The sequence below is a fragment of the Sapajus apella genome, unplaced genomic scaffold (assembly GCF_009761245.1).
Source record: "Sapajus apella isolate SASKATOON/1434 unplaced genomic scaffold, GSC_monkey_1.0 scaffold14, whole genome shotgun sequence".
Lineage (NCBI taxonomy): Eukaryota > Metazoa > Chordata > Mammalia > Primates > Cebidae > Sapajus > Sapajus apella.
The window spans coordinates 26,848,131-26,874,641 of record NW_022436954.1 but is presented as its reverse complement, the minus strand read 5'-3'; the positions used below and the strand labels follow the sequence as shown (position 1 = coordinate 26,874,641).

At 44.3% G+C, this 26,511-nt stretch overlaps 1 long non-coding RNA gene and 1 pseudogene across 1 annotated transcript; both read right to left on the bottom strand.

Annotated features, from left to right (window-relative positions):
• Positions 1-8,895: 8,895 nt before the first annotated feature.
• On the bottom strand, positions 8,896-16,738 carry LOC116555120. Its single transcript, XR_004270386.1, has 3 exons — positions 16,538-16,738; positions 11,468-11,472; positions 8,896-9,503 (listed from the first exon to the last, which is right to left on the bottom strand). It is a non-coding gene; the product is annotated as an uncharacterized LOC116555120 (long non-coding RNA).
• A 2,760-nt stretch (positions 16,739-19,498) lies between these two features.
• Positions 19,499-22,461, bottom strand: LOC116555118 (annotated as a pseudogene).
• Positions 22,462-26,511: the final 4,050 nt, after the last annotated feature.

Genomic DNA, 26,511 nt, shown 5'->3' with positions numbered 1-26,511 from the left:
TAAAATGAGCCTTATGGGGCTCAAGGTTTTTTTTTTTTTTTTTTTTTAAGATTTCCTTCAGGAGACCCCAGGAGAGACCATTCCTTTCCTCTTCCAATTCCTAGAGGCTGCCCACATTCCTTGGCTCATGGCTGCACCACTCCAATCTCTGCTTCCATCATCACATTGTCTTCTAGCCTTGACCTTCTGTTTCCCTCTCACAGGGACTTGTGATTACGTTACTTGTAATTACAACCACCTCCCCTCCCCCATGTCAATATCATCATGGTTCCTCACTGCTTACTGTCACAGAATCAAACTAGCTCTGCAAATAGGAAAATTAAGAAGCAGTGCAGTGGAGTGGGAAGGAGCTCCTTAAGGGCTGCTGTGAGCAGCAATGGTGTTTGGAGGGCACCCAAGGACAGGAAGCTGCTAGGAAAGCCATTCTCAAAATTATTATAGAAATAGCTACCATTTGTTGAGTATCTATGTGCCAGGAACATGTAAAATAGTTGACAGGAAAAACAACATTGAAGTAGCCACAGAATCTGAGATAAAAATTGCCCACACTCAAGTCACCTAATTAAATCAATATTGTTATTTGTACACACATATACTTAGATTTTTCATATTCATTATAGTATTATAATATAACTTAGAATGTTAATTTCCACATTTCTACTTTAATTTTTACTGTAAACAATATTTCCATTTTCCTGTGTTTCTCTCCTGCCACACTGTAACTAGTATTAACAGCCTGAGAACATTTCTCTACATATTCATCTATGTTCACTGAAAACAATAATAACAGTAAACAAAAGGTTTTAATGCTTATAATACAGACCTGTTTTCACATATTACCTACTGTAGCTCATTTAGTCCTCCAGACAACCTTCTGAGAGAAGTATTATTGTTATCTGCCATTTACACATGAAGAAACTGGGACCCAACATACATAGAATATTCAAAAATGTAAACAAATCTGTAGACACAAATAAAGGAAGTTTTTTTGGTCATTTAAGAAATATAGAGAAAACCAGGCATGGTGGTATATGCCTACAGTCTCTGCTACTCAGGAAACTGAGGCAGGAGGATTTTTTGAGCTCAGGAATTCAAGGCTGCAGTGTGCTATAATCACACCTATGAATAGCCACTGCACTCAAGCCTGGGCAACATAGAAAGATCCTGTTTCTAAAAATATATATATAGAGAGAAAAAGAGGAACACAGTACATAGTTCACAGTGGTAGCTTCTGAAGTACAGTATATCTTACCATCTCTCCAGGGCAACAGATCCAGCTCTAGCTCATTTTTAAGGAGTAATAAAAAAAAATGCCCCATTGTATGAATGTACCATCATTTATTGCACCTATTGATAAGCATTTATGTTACTTCCTTTTTTTGCCACTACACATGATGCTGCAATAAATATCCCAGCATATACATTCTTAGGTCCTAGTCTTTTATTTTGATAAGGTAGCGCCTACAGACTTTGGTGCTGACTTCAGAAACTGCCATGTGAAATGACAAGCACAGCCGTGAGCTGAGCCAAAGCATGACTTCCTTGAAATATGTGGGCTCCACCCAGGTCAGGAAGAGAAGATATACCATTTATATGGCTAAAGGAGTGGCAGCCAAAGAAGACACACAGCTAAGGAGGCCTGAGCTGGCACAGGAGGAGGCCAGACAGGGCCCAGCCTCTGTACATAGCCTAATCAATTCTACAATTCCCTTGGGCATCGCCAGAGCAGACAGAGCTAGAGCTACAGCAAATATGCCGCCCCACTATGAAGGCATCCACCTTCTAGATGCCAAAGAATGGAGAAACAATGTATAAAATCACGCTTATTACCTTTCTGCTTCCCCTAGGAACCTTTTGTTGTGCACAGGGTATGGGGGGGCAGTAGGGGGAGGCATTAGACTGTGCCTCAGAATTTACTTTTATTTTTTAATTTAATTTTTTTTTTGAAGTGGAGTCTGGCTCTGTTGCCCAGAATGGAGTGCAGTGGCGCAATCTTGGCTCACTGCAACCTGCGACACCCGGGTTCAAGCGATTCTCCTGCCTCAGCCTCCTGAGTAGCCAGGATTACAGGCGTGCACCACCACACCCGGCTGATTTTTGTATTTTTAGTAGAGATGGGGTTTCACCATGTTGACCAAACTGGTCTCAAACTCCTGACCTTAGGTGATCCGCCCACCTGGGCCTCCCAAAGTGCTGGGATTACATGCTTGAGCCACCATACCCAGCCAAAAGCCTACTTTTTTAAACAGTTGAATCACTGGATAAGGATAACATCATGGTGGGAAAAAATGGAAGAAAATATAAGAGATAAATGAGAAGGAGAGAGGTGACAGGTAGAGATTAGAGAGAAAGAATAGATGTTTTTGATGTGCCTAGTGGAAGAGAAAAACCTCCAAATAAATATTTATAATAGCTTGATCTGTAAACAAACAGATGTATATCATGTAGGGAAGCATCAGGTAACAAAAACAAACAAAAAAACTGACCACCATCCATCTAAGGGCTCATTTTTCTTGCATAACAAGTAGTCTAGAGGTGGCCACTGCTGTTTCAGCAGCTCAGCATGTCAAGTCCAGGGTCTTTAGGAGGCTCCTGGGTCAAAGGAAAGATGCATTAGTAATTTTGCTAGATGTTCCCAAATTCCCCTGCACATGACATAGGACTGTGACATTTTGCATTATCTGAAATACAACTTCTAAACTAAGGATCAATATTCCCAATGGATAAAGAAGCTTCTAAAAATTGAGAAGAAAATCAGCAATGACCCTATGGAAAAATAAAGAAGATATAAACTGTTTGCAGGAAGGAAATGCAAATGGTTGTTAAATGTGTGGCGAGAAACTCAGCTTCCTCAGGATACAAAAAAGGCAAGTTAAAAGTACATGGAAATATCACTTCTCTCCTATCAGTCTGGCAAAAATCCAAAGTCTGACTACCTGCTCTTGATAAGGCTGTTGGAAAAGAGATTCTCTCATAAGCTGCTGGCAGAAATACAAAACAAAATCCCTGATGGAGGGAAATTGAGACTGTCTAGCAAAATTACAAATTTATCTAACCTTTGACACAGCAATACCACTTCTAGCAATCTACCTCAAAAATAAACTGGCAAAAATATGAAATGACATATATGCAAGGATATCCATTGCCAATAACTATAATAGTAAAAGAACAGAAATAGTCCAAATGTCTATCAGTACAGGACTGGTTGGAGTATTACACAGCTATAAAAATGAATAGGAAGGATTTCTATGTATACGTATATTTCCAGATACATTGTTAACTGGAAAGGCAAGGGACAGGAAAGTGTTTCTGGTATGCTCTTTTGTTGAAGAAAGTGGGGTATATAAATAAAAAGATATATTTGCTTATATTACCAAAAGATAATAATAGAAGGATAAAACAAAAACAGTTAAGATGGAGACGTATAAGGAAAGGAAAGGAACAGGGCAGAGAGACAGAGATGGACCCTAGACTTAACTGTAATGTAGTTTGTTGTATATTTTAACTTTGGACCAATGTAAATGTTTCAAATGAAAAACAAACGTAAATAAAGATAAAAAGGAGTGAGGGCGTCATAGCTCATATCTGTAATCCCAGCACCTAGGGAGGCCAAGGTGGGAGGATCGTTTGACACCAAGAGTTTGAGACCAGCCTGGACAACACAGGGAGATGCCCATCTCAAAAAAAAAAAAAAAAAAAAAAAGCTAGACATGGTAACACATGCCTGTAGTCCCAACTATGCAGGAGGCTGATGTGGGAGGATCACTTGAGTCCAGGAGGTCAAGGCTGCAGTGAGCCATGATTACACCATTGCACTCAGCCTGGGTAACAAAGTGAGACCCTACCTCAAAAAAAATAAAAATTAAAATTAAAAATAAAAGACAAGGCCGGGCATGGTGGCTCACGCCTGTAATACCAGCACTTTGGAAGGCTGAGGCAGGTGGATCACGAGGTCAGAAGTCCGAGACCAGCCTGGCCAACATGGTGAAACTCCATCTCTACTAAAAATACAAAAAATTAGCTGGGCGTGGTGGCCGGCACCTGTAAACCCAGCTACTCAGGAGGCTGAGGCAGGAAGATCACCGGAACCTGGGAGGTGGAGGTTGTAGGGAGTGAAGATCACGCCACCGCACTCCAGCCTCGGCAACAGTGCGAGACTTCATCTCAAAAATAAAATAAAAATAAAAAAAGAAAAAGAAATTAATAAAAGTTGGAAAATGGAAACAAGTAATAATGATTGTGTTATTAGGTTGGTGATTTAACCACATAAAGAAGAAGTATTGCAAATGACTCTAAAAATAATAGTATTTGACAGTATATCCTTACTGGGATATATATCCTAAGGACTAAAAAAAACCATGAAGAAGGCCGGGCGCGGTGGCTCAAGCCTGTAATCCCAGCACTTTGGGAGGCCGAGGCGGGTGGATCACGAGGTCAAGAGATCGAGACCATCCTGGTCAACATGGTGAAACCCTGTCTCTACTAAAAATACAAAAAAATTAGCTGGGCATAGTGGTGCATGCCTGTAATCCCAGCTACTCAGGAGGCTGAGGCAGGAGAATTGCCTGAACCCAGGAGGCGGAGGTTGCGGTGAGCCGAGATTGCGCCACTGCACTTCAGCCTGGGTAACAAGAGTGAAACTCCGTCTCAAAAAAAAAAAAAAAAAAAAAAAACCATGAAGAAATGTTAAACTGCATTCAATCCTCTATAAATCCAGATAGACTAGATGATGTTATTTTGTGGTAACAAATAAAGCCAAATCAAGGTGCCTTCCACAACAAAGCTTCTGTTCTTCCATTACATGTTTATGGCATGTTGGCTACAGCTCTGATCCACGTTGTCTTCTCTCCATGACTCAGGCTGGGGGAAAAGCACCTGCCTGGAATATTGTGATAGTCATCGAGACAGAGAAAAAAGATACTCAGGCTCTTAGACCTTCTTCCTGTAAATGACCAATGCCATTTACACTCTCATTTTATGGGCCAAAGAAAGACGCACAGCCTGAGTCCAAAAGTGCAGAGATGTATAACCCTCTACAGAGACTGGCACCAAACATGAGTGAGCAACGATACAGTCTCAGACAGAGGAAACTGTTGGTATTATCCTTATGAAACTATCCTCTGCATATTGCAGGATCAGCAAATGTGTGCTTTTACTCACATAATTATGAACCAAGATTTTTTAGCACAAAAGAAGAGAGACAAGTAAAAACTCAAAATGAATTAAGACTCTGTAATCTAAGGTTTTAACTGGAAATACAGATATGAACTCATAACTTATCTTTCCCCAGAGAGAACTGTTTGCCTTTTGCCAGGGTAATTTTGAACAAGGGGAAAGTCCATGAATCCACCCCTTGTTTATTTTTCTGGTTCTCAATTATAACTCTGGCTAGAATGCATAATTGGGATGAATATAGTTAACAGATAACAGACCCCTCACATTGGTTCCCTGGCTTACAAGTTAAAAGTCATCTGGGTAGGAGGGGCCATGCGGAACCTACCCCTTGTCCTGGCCAAGACAGTAACTCAGAAGCAATAGTTCATTTTAAGAGGAATTACAGAGATTACTGCTACTTTTGAGGACTTAAAGAATGCAGGAATAGTGGCTCCCATCACACTTGTATTCAATTCACTTTTTTAGCCTTTGCGAAAACCAGACACCTCATGGAGGATAGTGGTAGATTACTGTCAACCTTACCAGGACGTAGCCCTGTTGCAGCGCAGCTGCTCTGCCACTGGTGGTACTTCTGACACTTGATTTATGGCTGTTGATATGGTGAATTATTGCTTTTCCTTATCCCTAATAACAGGGGGGTTGAAAGCAGCTCTCCTTTATATGGCAAGGAAAGCAACAGGCCTTCTCTATTGTCCTCCTGTTGAGAGATGCGTTGGTGCAAAAGAGGTAGGTGCCATGGGAGTCTGGGCCACCCGTTCATGCCATTTGCTTGTACCTTCTGTATTTGGTCAGGCCACATCCTGACTGTGTCATTTTTATAGTACAGTGGATTACTGCTATATCCACCCAACTGCATGACTCATTGGATTCATAATACTCAGATCACAATGAACATCTGTGGTGCCGTGTAGTCATTTGGCATCCCATGGTCAGGCATGTAATCTCTGGCAGGGCTTGAGAACACACCAGACTCAATGCGTGGCCTTGCTGAAGAACCCTCGGGATCTCTGCTGCATCTCTCTTGCTGAAGTTTATTAACACTCCTGCAACATTATCACCTGCATGGATACCTCTAGTACTATTGGATCTGCTGGGTCATACCTCCTAAGTGGCAGAGAAACTTGTACTGCTGCTTGGACATCCTGGAGAGCACCACCTGAAACTGATATCCCTCTGAGCCACTCAATAGGGCTTGGTTATATTCATGATCTAGCATTAATACAAAGTTGACCCTAGCCAGAAATGGACTTTGCCATATGACAGCCCCACATAGAAATAGCGGTGGAGGGAAATCAGCCCTGTGGGCAGAGCTGCCAGCAGTAGGCTGCTTGCTGTGTGGAAATGTGGACTCCTTAGCTCTGCTTGTTGGTCAGGGGTCTGGAAGGAAAAAGACAACAGTCCCTGTACCACCTCCAGTGTCCCAACCCTGCAAGGTGTCCCTGAGCTGGCCTTTTACCTGAGACTTCCCCAGGTCATTCTGCCATCTTTTATCTTGCAAGTGGTCTCTGGGTGATGAAGTACGTGTAAGACTACTTTATCTTGTGGCTTTGAGCCCAATGTGTCATACCTGGTTTTCCCTACAGTGCTTCTACCAGCACTGCCATCTGAGGGTGAACAGAATGTCTCATCTGTTGACATGATACCCTACATTACATTGTCACAGACCAAAGAGTACATTCTACTACCAGGCAGGTATGACACAATGAGCTCAAAACCACAGGATATAATAGTCGGCCATGTACCTCACCCAGAGACAGCTAGCTATATATTAAAAAAAAAAAAAAAAAAAAAAAAAGGTGTGATGGGCTGATACCGTCTCAGCTGAAGGGCCAGCTTGGGACAAATGTAGGGTCACCACACTGAATATGCCACCCACGTTGAACCGGAACCGATGCAAGTGCTGAAAGCACAACTGACTTCTAACACTCCCAGTGAAGACGTTGCAGAATTTTAGCTGCTTCTTCCTGCCACCCTAGATTCTGTTGGATTAAAGGTCTTGGTACTTAGGTGGGAACATTTTCACCTGGGTACATAGTAAGGATTCCACTAAACTGGAAGTTGAACAAAATGAGCAGTGCAGAAGGGAGATGATAAACACAGATTTTGGCCACTGGACCAGCAGCAGCAGTGAGGACCGTGACTTTGTTTGCTAAACAGTTTTAGATCTCTTGAGGAGACTGCAACTGGCCATCGTCTGGAAGAACTAGGCTTGTACCTCCCCTCTAAGGAAAGAAGTATGGGTGATTTTTCCCACATGAGATCTGAATATCGCAAAAGGATGTGAGCAGGTCTAAAAACATGAGGCAGAAGGGGTGGATGTACCCAGTCAGGCACTCTCTGAGGTCCGCTTGGTCCCTATACCAATGGGTCTTGGCCATTTGCCTTGCTTCCTGGTCAATGCAGCCCTAACCATCACTCACACTGTTGTTTTGGTTGTAAAGCTGTGCCCAGAGCCACTACCACCAGCACATACTGAGGAGTCCCCACACACAACAGTGAGTGCCAAGGGAAACCACCTTGACAACACGCTGGCTGCACAGGCCACATGGAGATGCTGGCTTCCCCTGCAGCCGTGATGGGAGCACAGAAATACAACTCAGGGATGGAGAGGAGATAACAGAATGTGGGATGCTGCATGGCAGACCGTGCTGAGATGCAGTCTTTCCATGCCTTCTATGTCAAGAGGCTGTGAGCATCCAAGCAATTGGCTGCTTATTGGGAAGCTGTGGCCACCTGGGAACTCCTCCCTTTGTACTTCATCTTCCCCTCTGCCTCACTTCCCATTTCTTTTAAACCTCCCTGCTTTCCTGGGATTGCACTCTTCCCAGTAAACTGTTAGCACTTACACTTTTGGCTCAGCCTGTTTCCTAGGGAGCCAGGACCAAGACACAGGGCTGACGACAGCTCTGGAGAAAGACCTGCACAGAATGAGTTTGAGCCATTTTATTGCACCTGATAGCAAGGAAGTGATGAAATATTAATGGTGTCAAGTCAAAAGGACACAGGAGCCAATTTGAAGGGCTCCCACTGGCCAAAGATGGCACAATTTGACATCAAAAGAAACTGACTGCAATGGATTTAAACACCTCAAATATATTTTTAAATTGTGAGTTCTTAATAATATAAGAAAAAAATCATTGAATACTAGTTCACTGACTTAGTACTCTGAAAGATGATTAAGAAAAAGACATGGATATGTATTATGTCTTTTCTGTAATAATTATTTCAGAGTTACAAATAGTCAAGAGGGAAAATTCTTCTTTGTAGAAAAATTCTACCTAATAAATGCAGAAGGAATGATAGATTTGGAAGATCAGCGTTTTGCAAACCTGAATGAGATAATGGACCAAGCAATGATCATCAATAAACACTGACATCATTAGATAAAAGGTTCATAAAGAACTTGATAATGGCAAGAGGAAGCTAACATCTCTGAACCCACAGATCATTCTCAATGTTACAGAAAGTGGGAGAAGCAGATAGTCTGTTTCTGCAAAGTGATGCAAGAGAAGAAACCACCCATGAATGTAATCAAGTCAAAATCTAATTATCAGTTTGCAGGAAATTCGGGAGACAGAGGAACAAGTTCAACAACAACTCAGTGATGCCAACAGCCAAATTCAGAATGTGAGAAATTTCACAGGGGGACAAATGACTCCGTTTTGTCAACACATAAATGTGATACATGAACTTTGTTTAGCTCCTGATTATGAGACCAACTGTGAAAAGATATTTTTGAAGCAATGGGGACATTTGAGAATAGTATGACACATTTTTAAGGAATTTCTGTCAATTTTATTGGGTATGATAAAGGCATTATTGCCATTTTTAACAGTTCTTGTTTATTATAGATGTATACTAAACTATTTTTAGGTGAAACAATATGGTTTCTGGGACTTGCCTTAAAATACTCCAGAAAAAAATCAGAGAAAGATGAAACAAGAATGGAAAAATATTGGTAATTGTCGGAGTTGAGTGATGGGTACCCTTCTCCCTACCTTCCCGTGTATGCCCTGGTTCTTCCACTTTTGCCCCCAGGTCCATTCCCTGCCCTTCTGTGTCTTGCTCTGAGGCCTGGGAAGCCACCTTTATCGATGGAAACACGCAGACTACTTTGTTGGCTGGTTTCTGGTAGGTTGAGCCAATGGTGGTCACCAGAATTAGATCAGGAGTAGGAGAAGGAAGAGCCAGGGAACTTATCCCCCATATGCCCTCTCTGCCTTCCTGTGGTCTGACAGTAGCTTTGTTCCACTATAGCAGCTGTATTAGTTTGTTGGAGCTGCCATAACAAAGTAGCACAGTGTGGCTTAAACAACATAAATTTATTTCTCACAATTCTGGAGACTAGAAATCCAAATACAGGTGTGAGGAGGGTTGGTATCTTCTAAGGATTCTCTCATTGGTTTGCACATGGCCATCTTCTCCCTGCATCTTCACGTGGTCCTCCTTTTGTGCATGTCTGTGCCCTAATCTCTTCTTATTAGTACCCTAGTGGCCAGGCATGGTAGCTCATACCTGTAATCCTGGCACTTTGAGAGGCCGAGGCACGTGCATTGCTTGAGCCCAGGAGTTTGAGGCACCCCTGGGCAACACAGTGAAACCTCATCTCTACAAAAAAAATAAACAAAATTAGCCAGGCATGGTGGTGCGCACCTGTAGTCCTGGCTACCCAGGAGGCTAAGGTGGGAGGATTGCTTGAGCCTGGGAGGTCATGGCTGCAGTGAGATGAGATCACACCACTGCACTCTAGCCTGGGCAACAGAGCAAGACCTTGTCTCAAAAACCACAAAAACAAGAAAAACCACAAAACCGGACACCAGTAATATTCGATTAGGGCTCACCTTAATGACTTCATTTTAATTTAATTACCTCTTTAAAGACCCAATCTCCAATTACAGTCACATTCTGTGGTACTGGGGGTTAGGACTTCGATGTATGGATTTTGGGGGGTACACTGCCCATAACAGCAGTTATTAGCAAACTTTGTCTGGCAAAGCTTAAGACAGAAAACATTTTAGGCTTTGTGGGTAGTTATCAGTACTCAGGTTTGCCGTTATAGCACAAAGGAGCTATAGAGAATATATAAATGAATGGACATGGCTGTCTTCCAATAAAACTTTATCTGTAAAAACAGGTGGCAGACCCCTGGGCCATAGTTCCCCGGCCCCCTGCTTCTGTTGGTTAGCCCCTTTTCCATGTGTTCATTTCTCCATGGTCTCTGCCCCTTCAGCAGAGGTGGTAATAGCTTCCCACTACTGCTTATCCCTGGGTGTCACACTTTCCCTCTTGGTTCCGTTAACCCTGATGATGCCTTTTTTGGCCCCTTCATTCAGTTCTCCTTGGGTAAATACCTTTTGAGTGTATATTCTCTTTCTGGTTTGGACACTTACTGATATTTTATATCTGAACTTCTAAGCTTGAAAGGGCCAGGTATTGTGGCTCATGCCTGTAGCTCCAGCACTTTGGGAAGCCAAAGTGGGCAGATCATGAGGTCAGGAGTTCGAGACCAGCCTGACCAACATGGTGAAACCCTGTCTCTACTAAAAATACAAATATTAGCCGGGCATGGTGGCGCATGCCTGTAATCCCAGCTACTTAGGAGGCTGAGGCAGGAGGATCGCTTGAACCCAGGAGGCAGAGGTTGCAGTGAGCCAAGATCATGCCACTGCACTGCAGCCTGGGTGACAAGAGGGACTCGTCTCAAAAAAAAAAAAAAAAAGAGTCATACTGAGGCCAGGCATGGTGGCTCATGCCTGTAATCCTAGCATTTTGGGAGGCCTAGGCAGGCAGATCACTTGAGGCCAGGAGTTCGAGATCAGCCTGGCCAACATGGCAAAACCCTGTCTCTACTAAAATTACAAAAAATTAGCTGGATGTGGTGGCCGTGCCTGTAATCCCAGCTACTCAGGAGGCTGAGGCATGAGAATTGCTTGAACCCAGGAGACAGAGGTTGCAGTGAGCCAAGATCATGCCACTATACTCCAGCCTGAATGGCAGAGTGAGACCTTGTCTGTCTCCAAACAAAATAACAACAACAGTAATAATAATAATGAAAGAAAAGGACCAATTTAGAAGGTAAAACTGATATGGGTTGCCTCTTGTCTCTGAAGGGTGCCCCAGCCAGAGAGGGGCTAAGATGAAGAGGACAACAGGTGCTCACAGGTGAGAACCAACAGGGGGCCTGGGCAGGGAATGTGCTCAGGACCTGACCAAGCCAAAAGAGGGACAAGACCACCTGGGATGCAAGTCACAGGCTTCAGTGCCCCCACATCTGGGGGTCAGCTTGGACCACTCCACCTCAGCAGGCCCAGGGCAAGCAGCAGCCCAGGCCAGGGACTCTGCAGCTGTGGCCAGCAAGGACCCAAAGGCCACTGCCTCCCTCTGCCACCACACAGGTGAGCCACAGTCCTCCACACACCCAGGCACCATCTCATGGAGAGGCAGGAAGGAAAACATGAGGGACTGGGAAGTTTTTTTGTTTCACTTAAAGAGGCTAACCATGACTTCTAAAAACCTGCATCAAATTAGGTTTACAGGATTTGACTAAAAGTACTTTATCCAGCAGCCAGGACCTGTGTGGAAAATCAGAGGAATTATAAACAAATAAAGGCAAGACATTTTCTCGGCACCCCCAAGAGAAGTGTGGGGAATTTTGAGAGTGGCTATAGCTGGTTTAGCCTGGCAGCCCCACACTAGCTAGAAAAATGAGGCTGAGCTTCAAGGGCTGAAATAGGCTCTCAGGGATTTTAGATGCAAACGTGTTCTTTGGTAAAGCCGTGAGAACCACAAAAGCTAAGGCCAGTTTCATCAAAAGATAGAGAGGTGATTCTGCGACCCACCTAACCTCGGAGCCAGTCCTCAGTTCTCACCCACAACACTCACAGTCAGAGGGCCTGGGAACCTCGCTCAATCTCATTTCACTCCTTCTCTGCCGGCTGCTGGAGTCCCCAGGAAATGAAGCCAGCAGGCTGCCAGCCGGCCTCAGCCCTCCTCCTTCCTCTTCCTTCGCTCTCCTCCTGTGCTGCTCAGGAAGTTGCACACATTTCCCCTGCCTTTGGTGCTGGCCAGCAGTACAGATGTCTGCCCCCTTCACCTGCCACCTGAGGCCACCGGGTAGGAAATGAGGAGGGCAAGCTTATGGGAAGGGAAAGCAAACTCAGGGCAACAGCATGGCCACGGGGCACAGGGATGGAGAGCACCCATTTATTTAGATGAGATTGTGGGCCCTTGCCTTATTTAGGGATCCCAATCCCGGATATGCTTATAAATCTGTATCAAAAATGCCTTCACTCATCCAGAACAATCTGGAGGGGCAAGTGCTGTCCTGGCTGGACAGTAAGAAGGATGCAAAAGAAATTGTTAAAAAATAACAGACGTTGTTTCAATCATTCATTCAACCAGCAGTTATCAAGTGCCTGATTTGAGCAGTTGGGTGTTTTAGGCACTGGGGATAGGGTGATGAATAAGATAATAGTGTGGGAGGGAGGCAAGAAACTGACACCTACAGCATGCATGTATACACATGTGCATACTGTACACCTATGTGCATATGTCTACATACAAAGTACATGCCTGCTATACACAGATATGTGTACATACAACACATTATGTAGCATAAAGTAGAGGTGAGTGACATGAAGAAAAGCAAAGCCAGGTTAGAGGAGAGAGAGGGTCAGGGAGGCCCCCTGAGGAAGCCCCTCCTAGGGAGAAGGGCCAGCAAGTTTGGAAAAGGCCTTTCTGTTCTCCAGGGGCTCTCCTTGGGCCTTACCAAACCCTTTCCCTCAAGCCTCACATCAGTCCTACTGGCAAGTCAGGGAAACTCAGGACTAGAAATACTAGTCAGGATTTGAATCTTTATCTCTTAGCTGCCCCAACTCTTAACTACTATGAAGGCCAGGCACCGTGGCTCATGCCTGTAATCCCAGCACTTTGGGAGGCTGAGGTGGGTGGGTCATCTGAGGTCAGGAGTTTAAGACTAGCCTGGCCAACATGCCAAAACCCCATCTCCTAAAATACAAAAATTAGTTGGGCATGTTGGTGGGTGCCTGTAATCCCAGCTACTCAAGAGACTGAGACAAAAGAATTGCTTGAACCCAGGAGGTGGAGGTTGTAGCAAGCCAAGATCATCCTACTGCACTCCAGCCTGGGCGACAGAGAGAGACTCCATCTCAAAACAAACAAAAAAAACCTGTGAAGCCTGAAGCCCCAAGTCTTCCAGAAACTCCCATCTCATCAGAAAGCCCCCAAACAAGGAAGCAACATACTGAGGGGTTGAGAGCACAGCCGGGAGAGCAGATTCTCTGGGTTCCTGGGTCAGCCAGTGGGAGGCAGTAACAGAAGTAGAGGACCCGGAGTGTGAGGGCGGAACGGCCGGGGTATTCATCCCCTTGCCCCCTCTGCCTCCTGCCTTGGTAGTAGCTCGTTCTGCTGTAGCAGCCGCCAGGATGTTTTTTCTGTCAAGGGCCAGATGGTAAATATTTCAGGCTTTGTGGACCATATGGTCTCTGTTGCCACTGCTCCATCCTAACTATCCCACTCACTGGGGCTTTGGGGAAATTATTTGACCCTCCCACCAGGCCTCTATTTCCTCACTTATAAAAGGGAAATCGAAAGACTTCTGACTTCGGGGGTTGTTGAAAGTATTACATCACATAACATCTGTAAAATGCCTGGCACAAAATAAGCGCTAAACACTGCCGCTGCTGTCGTAGAGCAGGCCTTCCGCTTCTCCGGGTTCCACACCCACCAATCACAGATGGAAGATATTTGAAACACAAAGCACTAAATAACAATAATACAACAATAAAAAATCGTGCAAATAAAAAGCAATATAGTGTAACAACTATTTACATAGCATTTACATTGTATGAGACATGATAAATAATCTAGAGATGATTTAAGTATACAGAAGGAAGTGTATAGGTTATATGCACATACTACACCATTTTATAGAAGGGACTTGAGAATTCTTGGATTTTGGTATCTTATGGGAGACCAATCCCCTGTGAATACTGAGGGATGACTGTATTTACCCCACCCCTTGCAAGTCAGCAGGTGATTAAGGACTGGCAGATCACCTGTCCTACCCTCACGCCTGATCCCAGCTGTAAAGACGTCTCTCTCTGGCGTCTCTATCAGGAGAGGCCCAACCGAAGATTGACTGAGCTCAAACAGAAGCAGCCCCTTGGAGGAGAAGTCAGGCCGTTGCACAAACATTACCTTAATTTATCTTGTTGAATGTCTCACAGCAATTCTGTCCATTTGATAGAAAGGGAAACTTAGGGTATGGATGATAAGAATTGCTAGTTTATGACACCATCCTGTTCTGATGCACCATTTCCTCACAGATGGGGAGGTATTCAGCTGAGAAAGCACAGGCCAAATGAATGGTCTAGATGTGAAAGAAAAGGTATCCACTTCTCCTTGTTCATTCCTTCCCCAGACATCCTTCAAACTGTCCCCAAGTGCCCAAGGAGCATGCTTCCCTCCCATGTTCCTTCCCAGCAGGGTCTATGTAGACCTCCTGCTGGCTCCATCAGACTCCATCAAGACCTACCCTCCCTGTGTTCCATACTCTCTGGACCTCCTAATCTCACAAATACATTTGAATAATAATAAAAGCTGATTTGACAGTGGGATGAGCTCCCAGAGAGCACAGACATTTTAACAAAGCTTTAATTCCTTTGAGGGTGGGACTAGTCATAGTGGGGTTGTGAGGCACCTTGGCAGACCCTTTGAAGATATTTTCATTTGGTTGGGAAAGGAGACACGGAGGCTTTGTTCCATTTGACAGATGAAACAATTGAAGCTCAAAGAATGTATATATCTAGTAATGAATGCCCTCCTATTTAGATCATGCTTGGATATCTGCCATGGAAATCAGAAATATAAATGCTACCACATAGATCAAGAGCTTAGCACAGTAAATATTAGTTATCTGACCTTCTCCCTTTCCAATATTCTAACCTCAGGCTGGAGAAGATATTTAGGTAAAGCATTTAAATAAAGTAAGGAAGGACAATGGAAGCAGGATATTAAAGAGGAAGAGTTCCAATTGGATACAGAGAAGAAGAAATTGAAAAGGGGTTATTTACAGACACATATTGCACATTCATCCAACCACAGTTTAAAAATTGCCAAACCTAACCCATTTTCCATAAATCCATTTACTGACATCTAGAAACCCCACTGAGAAATCTATTTCTGATCTCCTTTTGAAGAGTTACTTAATTCCCAGGGAGCCTGGCCCAGTGGCAAGATATTTCCAAGAAAAGGGAGGGGAATCTAATCTCTATTTGGTTTAATTTTGTTCTGGAACACTTATGAAGGCTCGAATCCAAGGGGAGAAAAAATACACTTCTACTTTAGGCCGCACAGCAAGGACATAGAGAGAAAGCAAAAATTTCCCTTTAAAAAGAGGTAGGCACAACCTCACTCATGTTTGCACCACTTTACAAACATAATTTGCTTGAATTTGGAGGGAAACTGGACTTCCAAGACCAAGGGCAGGTGGAGAAGATGGAAACAAAAATGAATGTTTCCATCTTGTAAAGGTTTGAGAGGGAGTGTACTTTAACAGTGGAAGAGGAATGGATAGATGGATGGATATGGGGGTGGAAATATTAGTGGGGTGGATGTATGGCCGTGTGTGTGTATGGGTAGATAGATAGGAGGATGGATGGATGGATAGATGGGTAGATGGGTATATAAATGGGTGGGTGGATGGATGAAAAGTGGATATATGGATTGATGGATGAATGGATAGATAGGCAGGTGGATAGATTAGTGGGTGGATGTATGGTTATGTTTGTGGATGGGCGGATAGAAGGAGTGTGCATGGATGGATGGATGGATGTGTATATGAGTGAGTGAATGGATGGATGGATGGATGGATGGGTAGGTGATGAATGGGAAGATAGGTGAACTAGATGGCTAGCTAAATCCTGCTTATGCTTGAGTTTTGTTTGGCCTTCATGATGTTTTGAAAACATTTGAATTCGTTGCTTTCATTTAAAGCAGAGAAAATTTTACCTAAAACCTTGATTTCTGGCTTCTCTTGAAAAATCAAGGGACCTGGCAAAACTGAGACCACATTTTTTCATGGCAACAACTGACTAGAGCTGAGTAATGACTGTCCCTTTAAACAGGGCACACATGCTTCAGTCCCCCAGAGTCCCTGCTGGTGCACACTGGCTCTAACACCCGTCAACTTCACTCTGTCACAGTATCTGCCTGCCCAGGAGGCATTCGTTAATGCAATAAGGGACGTAGCAAATATAGCTCCCGTCCTAGTCCATTCAGACTGCTTTAACAAAATACATTAAACTAGGTAACTTATGAATCATAGAAATGTATTGCTCACAGTTCTGGAGGCTGGGAAGTCTATAAACCAGGCACTAGCAGATCTAGTATCTGGTGAAGCCTCACAGATGCTTCATAGATGGTGCCTCTTGCTGCATCCTCACATGGTAGAAGGGACCTGGGAACCTCCTTCAACCTCTTTAGCAAGGTCACTAATCTTATTCATGAAGGCTCTGTCGTCATGACTTAATCACCTCTTAAACGCTCCATCTCTTAATATTATCACATTGGTGATTAAGCTTCAACATATAAATTCTGGGGGGACATATTCAGACCTTTCAGCTAGCAGGCACACAGCAAGTGTATTATCCTCCATGTCCCTTTTTACTACTTCCACTGTCACAGTCCAAGCCTTACAGGATGGAGATGGAGGTTCCATGGGTTACCCAAAACCTCGGTTCTTGCCCCTCTGTATACTTCAGTATGGATATCTAACCTCTTAGCAAAACACTTAAAAGCCCTTCCGGATCCAAGTTCCTACATGCCTGTTAAAGTCTACATTCTATGCCACTGCAAACTCAAATATCTAAACGGGCTTTCCTGTTAGGCAGGACATGAACCAGCAGTTCTTTGCCTTTGTTTGTGTTATTTCCTCTTCCAGGAATGGACCCTCTCACCACTTTTGATCTGTCTGGTTAACTCTTCATCTTTTTTTTTTTTTTTTTTTTATAGAGTTGGTTCCTTTTTTTTTTCCTCGACCCAGGCTAGAGTGCAGTGGTGCAATCTCAGCTCACTGCAACCTCCCCCTGCCGGGTTCAAGCGATTCTCCTGTTCAGCCTCCTGAGTAGCTGGGACTACAGGTGCACACCACCATGCCCAGATAATTTTTGTATTTTTAGTAGAGATGGGGTTTCACCATGTTGGCCAGGATGGTCTCCACCTCTTGTCCTCATGATCTGCCAGCCTTGGCCTCTCAAAGTGCTGAGATTACAGACATGAGCCACCACACCCAGCCAACTCTTCCTCTTTGATCTTAGCTCAAGTATCACCTTCTTGCTGAAGTCTTCTCTGACCACTCTCTCCAGACAGAATGAAATATTCACTTCTCTCTGTCTCCACAACTTGGACAATTATATGAACACAGCCTTCTGTGACTGTCTCTCCCAGGAACCACAGAACCTTGCCTGATCCTCAGGCCTCAGTACTGCTCCTGGTTGGTTTTCAGACACATTTGTTGTTGAATGAGTCATTAGCTATGCTGTACCTATCTAGCCATTGAGATATCAAGGAAATGTTTTACTGCCATGGTCAGTCAGGTTGTGCACCATACCACTGCAGGAACCACCACTGATGTAGATTAAAATAGCAATGAGCCCCCAGATTGCACAGTACACAACAGTATAGGTGGAGGACCTGCCCATAGTCCATCCTGGCCTTGGATGATGTGGTCCTTCCTCATAATTATATCCAGTTACAGTTGCCTTCTACTGAGTGTCACCCAGTCCAGAGGCCCTCACTGAGTGAAAGGGACATCTATTATCCCACAATAAATCTATTCAGTACAGAGCCTCATCTTCTTCCTCATAATCTTTCTCTCCCTCTATTTTGGTTCTAGGCCTTAGTTCCTGACAGCCCCTCTGAAGGTATCTATAAGTTCTTTTCAACTCTGATTCCAAGGGTGGGGCTTACCAAACTATTTTCCATGCCACATGTCCCTCCTGCCTTCCTTCTTACCCAATCCTGAAGCTGAAAGCCATGCCCCTCCCATCCTCAGCATCCTCAGTTCAATGCTTCTTTCTAGGAGCTGGGCCAACACTTGGTGGTCTGCACTAATCAGGTTGTCCAGGTTTCCTGGGATTTTGTTTTTGGTTTTTTCCCTGAAGCCTGTATGCTTTGAAGTAGTTCCTTATACTCTACCCCGCAAGCTAGGTAAGACTATCCTGGCAGCCAAACTGCTATTGACCCAGAGTCACCTGACCTTTTCTGGCTACCTTCAGGTGAGGACAGTGATTGCTCTGCACGCCTTCATCTCTACTCAGCCCCACCTCCGTTTATTGAATTGTCATATGATCTACAGCCTAAGAATAGTCCCATGAGTTCCAGAGAAGTGGGCCTAACCTACCTTCCACAGGTTCTCCACGCTGCCCTGGGTGAAGCCCTTGTGAATCAGAGGGGCAGGGGTCTTGGCGCTTAGAAAAGGATCAGACAATACGAGGAAGTCCAGTTTTCCAGTGGAGAAAACTGGACTTACAAAAGTATAAAACTTACAAAATAAGTTTGCAACTCTCTGTGGAGTTTGTCATTTCTTCCAACATGGGGACAGTCTGTGTCTGTATTTCCTTTCCCATCGTGGCTGGAACACGGTGCATTACTAAATGTCAACGGCTGATGTGTAGGTCTAATATGGCCGTCACTGCTCTTAACCCCTCCCTCTGGTAGCGGTAACTGCTGCAATGAGTTACTCCTCCATTTCATTGGATTATGGGGGCTGCCTGCCTGACCACTGGTCTCGGCATGTGACCTAAGCCAGATAATCAAATAGCCCATCCCCCTAGCCATAGGAACTTGCCAGGAGAAGGAGGGCATGTGACCCACACAGACAAATTAGGGGTTTTCCCTGGAATTTTATACACAGGCTCCAGGAAAGAGAAACACCTTTCTTCCTCTGGAGTTTCCAACTAGCTTACATAGTTTGGGACCAGGCCTCCCTCCCACTCTTCCTCTCTTTTGCCTCTGGAACGTATGAGGTCATACACTGAGAGAAGCAGACTTGGAGGTGAGAAGAGAAAACGATGACAAAAAAGAATTGGAGAGAAAAGGAGAGGAAAAAACAGTGGAGGGAAGAGAGAAGCCCTCCAGGATCCAGCATATTTTTTAATATTTGAGACGGAGTCTCTCTCTGTCACCTAGTCTGGAGTACAGCGAGGCAGTTTCAGCTCACTGCAGCCTCAATCTCCCAGGCTCAAGCAATCCTCCTACCTCAGCCTCCTGAATAGCTGGGACTACAGGTTTGCGCCACTGTGCCTGACTATTTTATCTTATTTATTTTGACCTCTGAACTTTTTATTGGCCTCCTGCTCCCCCAAGAGCACCCTGCTTCTGCCTGCTTAGTGTCTCAGAACTTTGGTGTCGTTGGTTTCAGACACCACTTTGCCATCTACTATCCGGTGGGTGGTGGTCTTGTTTTATTTTTTTTTTTAAATATACATTTTATTGCATTTTAGGTTTTGGGGTACATGTGAAGAACATGCAAGATTGTTGCATAGGTACACACATAGCAATGTGGTTTGCTGCCTTCCTCCCCATCACCTATATCTGGCATTTCTCCCCATGTTATCTCTCTCCAACTCCCCATCCCCGGCTGTCCCTCCTCTAGTTCCCCACAACAGACCCCAGTGTCTGATGCTCCCCTCCCTGTGTCCATGTGTTCTCATTGTTCAACATCCACCTATGAGTGAGAACATGCATTGTTTGATTTTCTGTTCTTGTGTCAGTTTGCTGAGAATGATGGTTTCCAGGTTCATCCATGTCCCTACAAAGGACACAAACTCATCACTTTTTTATGGCTGCATAGTATTCCATGGTGTACATATGCCACATTTTCCCTGTCCAGTCTATCATCGATGGGCATTTGGGATGGTTCCAGGTCTTTGCTATTGTAAACAGTGCTGCAATGAACATTCGTGTGCATATGTCCTCATAATAGAACGCTTTATAATCGGCACCCTATCGTCAAAATGGAAAGAGCTAGAGTAGCAAGATTTAAAAAAAAAAACAAAACTCCAAACCTAGCAGAAGACAAGAAATAGCTAAGATCAGAGCAGAACTGAAGGAGATATAGACACACAAAACCTTTCAAAATATCAATAAATCCAGGAGCTGATTTTTTGAAAAGATCAATAAAATAGACAGACTGCTAGCCAGATTAATAAAAAAGAAAAGAGAGAAGAATCAAACAGATGCAATAAAAAATAAAGGGGATATCACCACAGATTCCACTGAAATACAAACCACCATCAGAGATTACTACAAACAACCCTATGCATGTAAACCAGTAAATCTGGAAGAAGTGGATAAATTCCTGGACACTTGCCTCCTCCCAAGCCTAAACCAGGAAGAAGTCGAAACCCTGAATAGACCAATAATAAGGGCTGAAGTTGAAGCAGCAATTAATAGCCTGCCAACCAAAAAAAGCCCAGGTCCAGATGGGTTCACAGCCGCATTCTTCCAGACATATGAAGAGGAGCTGGTACCATTCCTTCTGAAACTATTCCAAACAATACAAAAAGAGGGAATCCTTCCCAAATCATTTTATGAGACCAACATCATCCTGATTCCAAAACCCGGCAGAGATTCAATAAGAAAAGAAAACTTCAGGCCAATATCCACGGTGAGCATAGATGCGAAAATCTTCAATAAAATACTGGCAAACCTATTGCAACAGCACATCAAAAAGCTTATCCGTCACGATCAAGTAGGCTTCATCCATGGGATGCAAGGCTGATTCAACATACACAAGTCTATAAACGTAATTCACCACATAAACAGAACCAAAGACAAAAACCACATGATTATCTCAATAGATGCAGAGAAGGCCTTCAACAAAATTCAGCCCTTTATGCTAAAAACTCTCAATAAACAAGGTATTGACAGAACGTATCTCAAAATAATAAAAACTATTTATGACAAACCCACAACCAATATCATACTGAATAGGCAAAAACTGGAAGCATTCCCTTTGAAATCTGGCACTAGACAAGGATGTCCTCTCTCACCACTCCTATTCAATAAAGTATTGGAAGTTCTAGCCAGAGCAATCAGGCAAGAAAAAGAAATAAAGGGTATTCAATTAGGAAAGGAGGGAGTCAAATTGTCTGTATTTGCAGACAACATGATTGTATATTTAGAAGACCCCAGCGTCTCAGCCCCAAATCTCCTGAAACGATAAGCAACTTCAGCAAAGTCTCAGGTGGTGGCCTTTTGGATGGTTTGCATTGAGTTGCTGCTGTCCAGGGTGTGACTAAGATTGAAGTCCTCGCCATGTTCCAGCAGGTGGCGGTAGGTGGTAATCTCAGCCTCCAGCTTGACCTTGATGTTCAGCAGGGCCTCCTACTCCTCAGCCTGGCACTGCCCCTCTGCCCGGGTCTGTGCCAGCTCTGACTCCAGGTGCAGCAGAATCCCGTTGAGATACTCTATCTGCAGGGCAAAGCAGGCCTCCACCTCCCTCAGGCTGTTCTCCAAGCTGGTCTTCAGATTTCTCATGAAGTCCAGGTCGATCTGTAAGGATTGGACTGGATATCCCAACTCTGTGAGCATCATCTCAGCAGCTACAACCTCGGAAGACTGCAAGGTCACCACTGTGGTGCTCTCCTCACTCTGCTGAGATCATTACTTGTCCAGTTCCTATCAGTTCTTCCAAACCAGCTCGTCATATTGGGCCCAGACGTCTGCCATGATCTTGGTGAGGTCCTGAGATTTGGGGGCATCTACATCCACAGTCAATCCAGAGCTGGCAATCTGGGCTTGTAGGCCTTTTACTTTCTCTTCATGATTCTTCATGAAGAGCAGCTCCTCCTTGAGAGTCTCAATCTCTCTCTCCAAATGCAGCTGAGTGACACTGGTGTCATCCATGACCTTGTGGATCCTATAGATGTTGTTCTCCGCAGACTGGTGCATGGCCAGCTCTGTCTCATACTTGACTCTAAAGTCATCAGCAGCAAGACAGGCATTGTCAATCTGCAGGACGATGTGAGCATTGTCCACAGTATTTGCGAAGATCTGCGCCCTCAGGTCCTCGATGGTCTTGAAGTAGTGGCTCCAGTGTCTGACCTGGGGTCCCTTCTTCTCCAGGTGCTCCCGGATTTTGCTCTCTACCTGCTGGTTCTTGGTCTCCAGGCTCCCCACTCTGTTGAAGTAGGAGGCCAGGTGGTCGCTCAGGCTTTGCATGGTCTCCTTCGTGTTCTGGATGTCCCCCATTCCTGCCAGACCCCCTGGCCATCCCCACAGCCAGGCCCCTGGACCACATGCCGCCCTGGAATCTGGTGAAACAGGACATGGAGATCCGAGAACCAGAGCCCCAGTGACTACATAGACACTGGCTGCACTGCTGACCAGCCTGGCACCATCACTGGACACCTGGACAGAGCCCAGAGACTGGCAGTTTGTGGTGAAGGTGGGGTGAGTGGTGAATCTCATGCTGTCTAGGGAGGAGAGCAAGAGGAGAGGACTCAGGCTTTGCCCTTATTTTATTTTTTGTAGAGACAGGGTCTCCCTACGTTGCCCAGGCTGGTCTTGAACTCCTGGGCTGAAGTGATCCTCCTGCCTCGGCCTCCCAAAGTGCTGAGGTTGCAGGTGTGAGTTGCCAGACCCCTCCCCTGCATGTTCTTGTGACCAGTTAGCTGTTTACCTCTTCTCAGCCTTCAGCTACTGTCTCCACCTCTTTTTATGCCTTTAGCTTTAACTCCTGCCACCAAGCACATAAGTCCCCAGATTTTGGGGTCTGTGAGCGAATCTGAATGGCTCAGAGAGTCACCCTTGTCCCAGTTAGACCCAACTTTTGCCCAGCACCACCTCATGTGTTGGCGATCAATATATAGATTGGCTGTCCTTAGATGACAGACCAATTCCCTATGACCAGGGAGATGGGAGTCAAAAGGCACCATGGGTCAGCATAGGAGAAGAACCCCCAGAAAGGAGGCTGAGGCATAGCAGGCAACTGGCACTGTGCCCACCCAGGTCTACCAGCCATCCAGAATTGGATTCTTTAATATTTAATATTTATTAATAGGTAGAAAATACAGAGTTGATTGTTTGTAACTCACACAGAATCCCAAAAATTAAATAAAGGGAAAAGAGACATGGGAGGCAAAAAGCAATTTCCTCAAAAAATTCAATTTGTTTTGTTCTCTGTGTCTGATTTCCTTTGGGTTGGCCCTGCTTTCCTTAAGATCTCCAAAGCCCCAGACTCGGTTTGCGTCTGGAACCAAGGCAAGACAGGAGCCATTTCTCCAGCCCAGGCCCATGCCCAAGCCCTGCCAATAACAGAGAAGCTGGCCCAACAGTGGGGTCTCCCCAGGATACATTAACCACCACCATCAGTGTGAAAGATGATCAGCCGTGAGCTTAATTCCTCCTAAAATATCACTTAGGCCAGAGCAGGTTAGCTAAATATGTGGTCCTAAGAATTAAACAGAGCTTAACTTTTAGTTCCAACCAAGAGGGGAAAGGCAGGGCTGCAGGGGTATAATTTTGCAGGGGCCTTCAGGGCTGCTCCTGGGCTGGCTGCTAAGTCACTTGATGACAACATCATTGCAATGACAGGGTTAAAGTTTTCTCATCTCCCGCTGGTCCATCCCTCCCGCAACTAACCATGCACGTACGTTCCTTCAGTGCAGGTGGACATCAGTGGAAATCTAAAGGTTCTCTTCCTCCTTTCCTAGGGACAAAACCCAGCCTCCAATCTCTATAGGCTTTAGTGAAAGATGCCAGGAATGTAAAGTATGGTGAACATGCATTGTCAGAGGTCAAACATCAATGTATGTATGGCATTGGGAATGCACATTTTAATTTCATCACTAAAGGAAATACGATATTCACTACTTTCCCACATATGACCTCTGATCTAGCTATGCTGGTTTCCTCAACATTCTTTGAACACAGCTGACACCACTCCCACTCAGGACTTCTGAACTGACTGTTTCCTCTGCTTGGAATGCTTTTTTCCTAGGTAACTCTGTGGCATGCTCCCTTCCTTCCTTTGGGTCTTTATACAAATGCCACCTTTTCTGTGAAGCTCTCTCTGGTTGCTCCATCCAAAGCCACAGCCAGTCCAAATTGCTGCTCCTCTGCCTTGCTCTGCTTTTTCCTGTTAGCCTTGATTATTATTTACATTTGACATGTTTTACTATTTAACTTATTTGATCTATTTCCCCTTATATAATGTAAGCTTCATGAAGTCAGGGATTTTTTTCTTTATTTTTTTTTAACATTTAAGTTCAGAGGTACAAGTACAGGTTTGTCATATAAGTAAACTTATGTCATGGGGTTTGTACAGATTATTTCATCACTCAGGTATTAAGCCTAGTACCCAGTAGTTGTTTCTCTTGATCCTCTCCCTCCTCCTACCCGCTACCTCTAAAAGGCCCCAGTGTGTGTTGTTACCTCCATGTGTCCATGTGTTATCATTTAGCTTCTACTTATAAGTGAGAATATGTGGTATTTGGTTTTCTGTTCCAGTGTTAGTTTGCTGAGAATAATGGCTTCCAGCTCCATTCATGTCTCTGCAAAGAACATGAGCTCATTCTTTTTTATGGCTGCATAGTATTCCATGGTGTATATGTATCATATTTCTTTTATTTTTCTTTATCTAGTCTATCATTCATGGGTATTTAGGTTGATTCCATGTCTTTAATATTGTGAATAGTGCTGCAATGAACATATGCATACATGTGCCTTTATAATAGAATAATTTATATTCCTTTGGGTATATACCCACTAATAGGATTGATGGGTTGAATGGTAGTTCTGCTTTTAGCTCTTTGAGGAATCGCCACACTGTCTTCCACAATAGCTGAACTAATTTACACTCCCACCAACACTGTATAAGCATTCCTTTTCCCCCACAACCTCGCCAGCATGTTATTTTTTGACCTTTTAATAGCTATTCTGACTGGTGTGAGGTGGTATCTCATTGTGGTTATGATTTGCATTTCTCTAATGATCATTGATGCTGAGCTTTTATTCACATGCTTGTTGGCTACATGTATGAAGTCAGAGATCTGCATCTATTTCATTCACTGCCTCATTTCCAGCAATTAGAACAGTGTGTGACCTATAATAGATGCTCAATAAACATTTGTTGCATTAGTGAATGTGTCAGAATGAGCCCATATTTGGGATTAGATATGGGTTCAGATGTGTCCGTAGCCAATTATGAACAGTAAGACCCAGGGACATGACTTCACCTCTCAGTCTCATAGTCTCAATTTTCTTACCTGAAAGTTGGGTATGACATCTATTTCATAAGGTCCTGGGAAATGTCAACAAGGTAATGCATATAAAGGGTTGAACACATTGTCTGGCTAGGAAATAAGTACCCGACAAGTTATTTTACTATTGCAAGAAGAGTAAATGGTTGCTACTTCTGAGGTGCCTGAGAACATTTTAACAGAAACACAAAGAAAAATAAAAAACATCCAAATCTGCCTGGATTGGGAATGGGGGCAAATGTATCTCATGCACAAGGAGAACTTGATATGTAAACATCTGTGGATGTGTGTGTGCGTGCACACGTGCACAGGTCAGGCACCTCCCATTCATACAGAAGTCAGACTTCATGGTTTTTCATTCCCATGGCAGTTTTTCCAAGTTTTATATTTGTATTTCTGTACATCCACAAGTGTTGTGAACACTACACACTTGCACAAGCATGCACATGCATGAATACACATGCGCACACACACGTGTGCATACATGAGCACATGTGCACACATGTTCCTCGACCCCAACCTCTACCCCTAGGGTGATGCTCTCTGGTAGGACAGCTACTTCATTATTCCTGGCTTGCAGGATTTATGCCCCTACAGCCATGTTGCACTGGAGTTCCTTGCTAGACACTGCACCTGCTCCAAGCATGGCCTTCTGTTCCTCTTCCCCAACCCTCTTGCTGGCTCAGACTGCACCTTCTAAGTCCTTTTATGAAAAGACTCCTCCCTTCAGACCCAGAAACCTCTAGTTGTCTGACTGCAAAGGAGAGTGAGGGCACTGGGTAAACAAATACCACTCCCGGCCCCAGGTGTCTCTGAGAGAAGCCACAACACTGAGCCAGAGTTTAAAATGGAAATGGCCTTCTGGAAGACTTTCCTATGTGGCAAGGCATGCTGAGGTCTAGACCAGGAGGCAGCTTCCAGGGTAGAACCAGCACCTGCTGAAAACAGTGTAGTTAGGTAGCTCCCAGCTGCTCCATACTATCCCGTCTTCCCTCCCTGCCATGGTGAAAGTAGAGTCCTGGTAAGAGCACCAACTTTAGAATCAGGT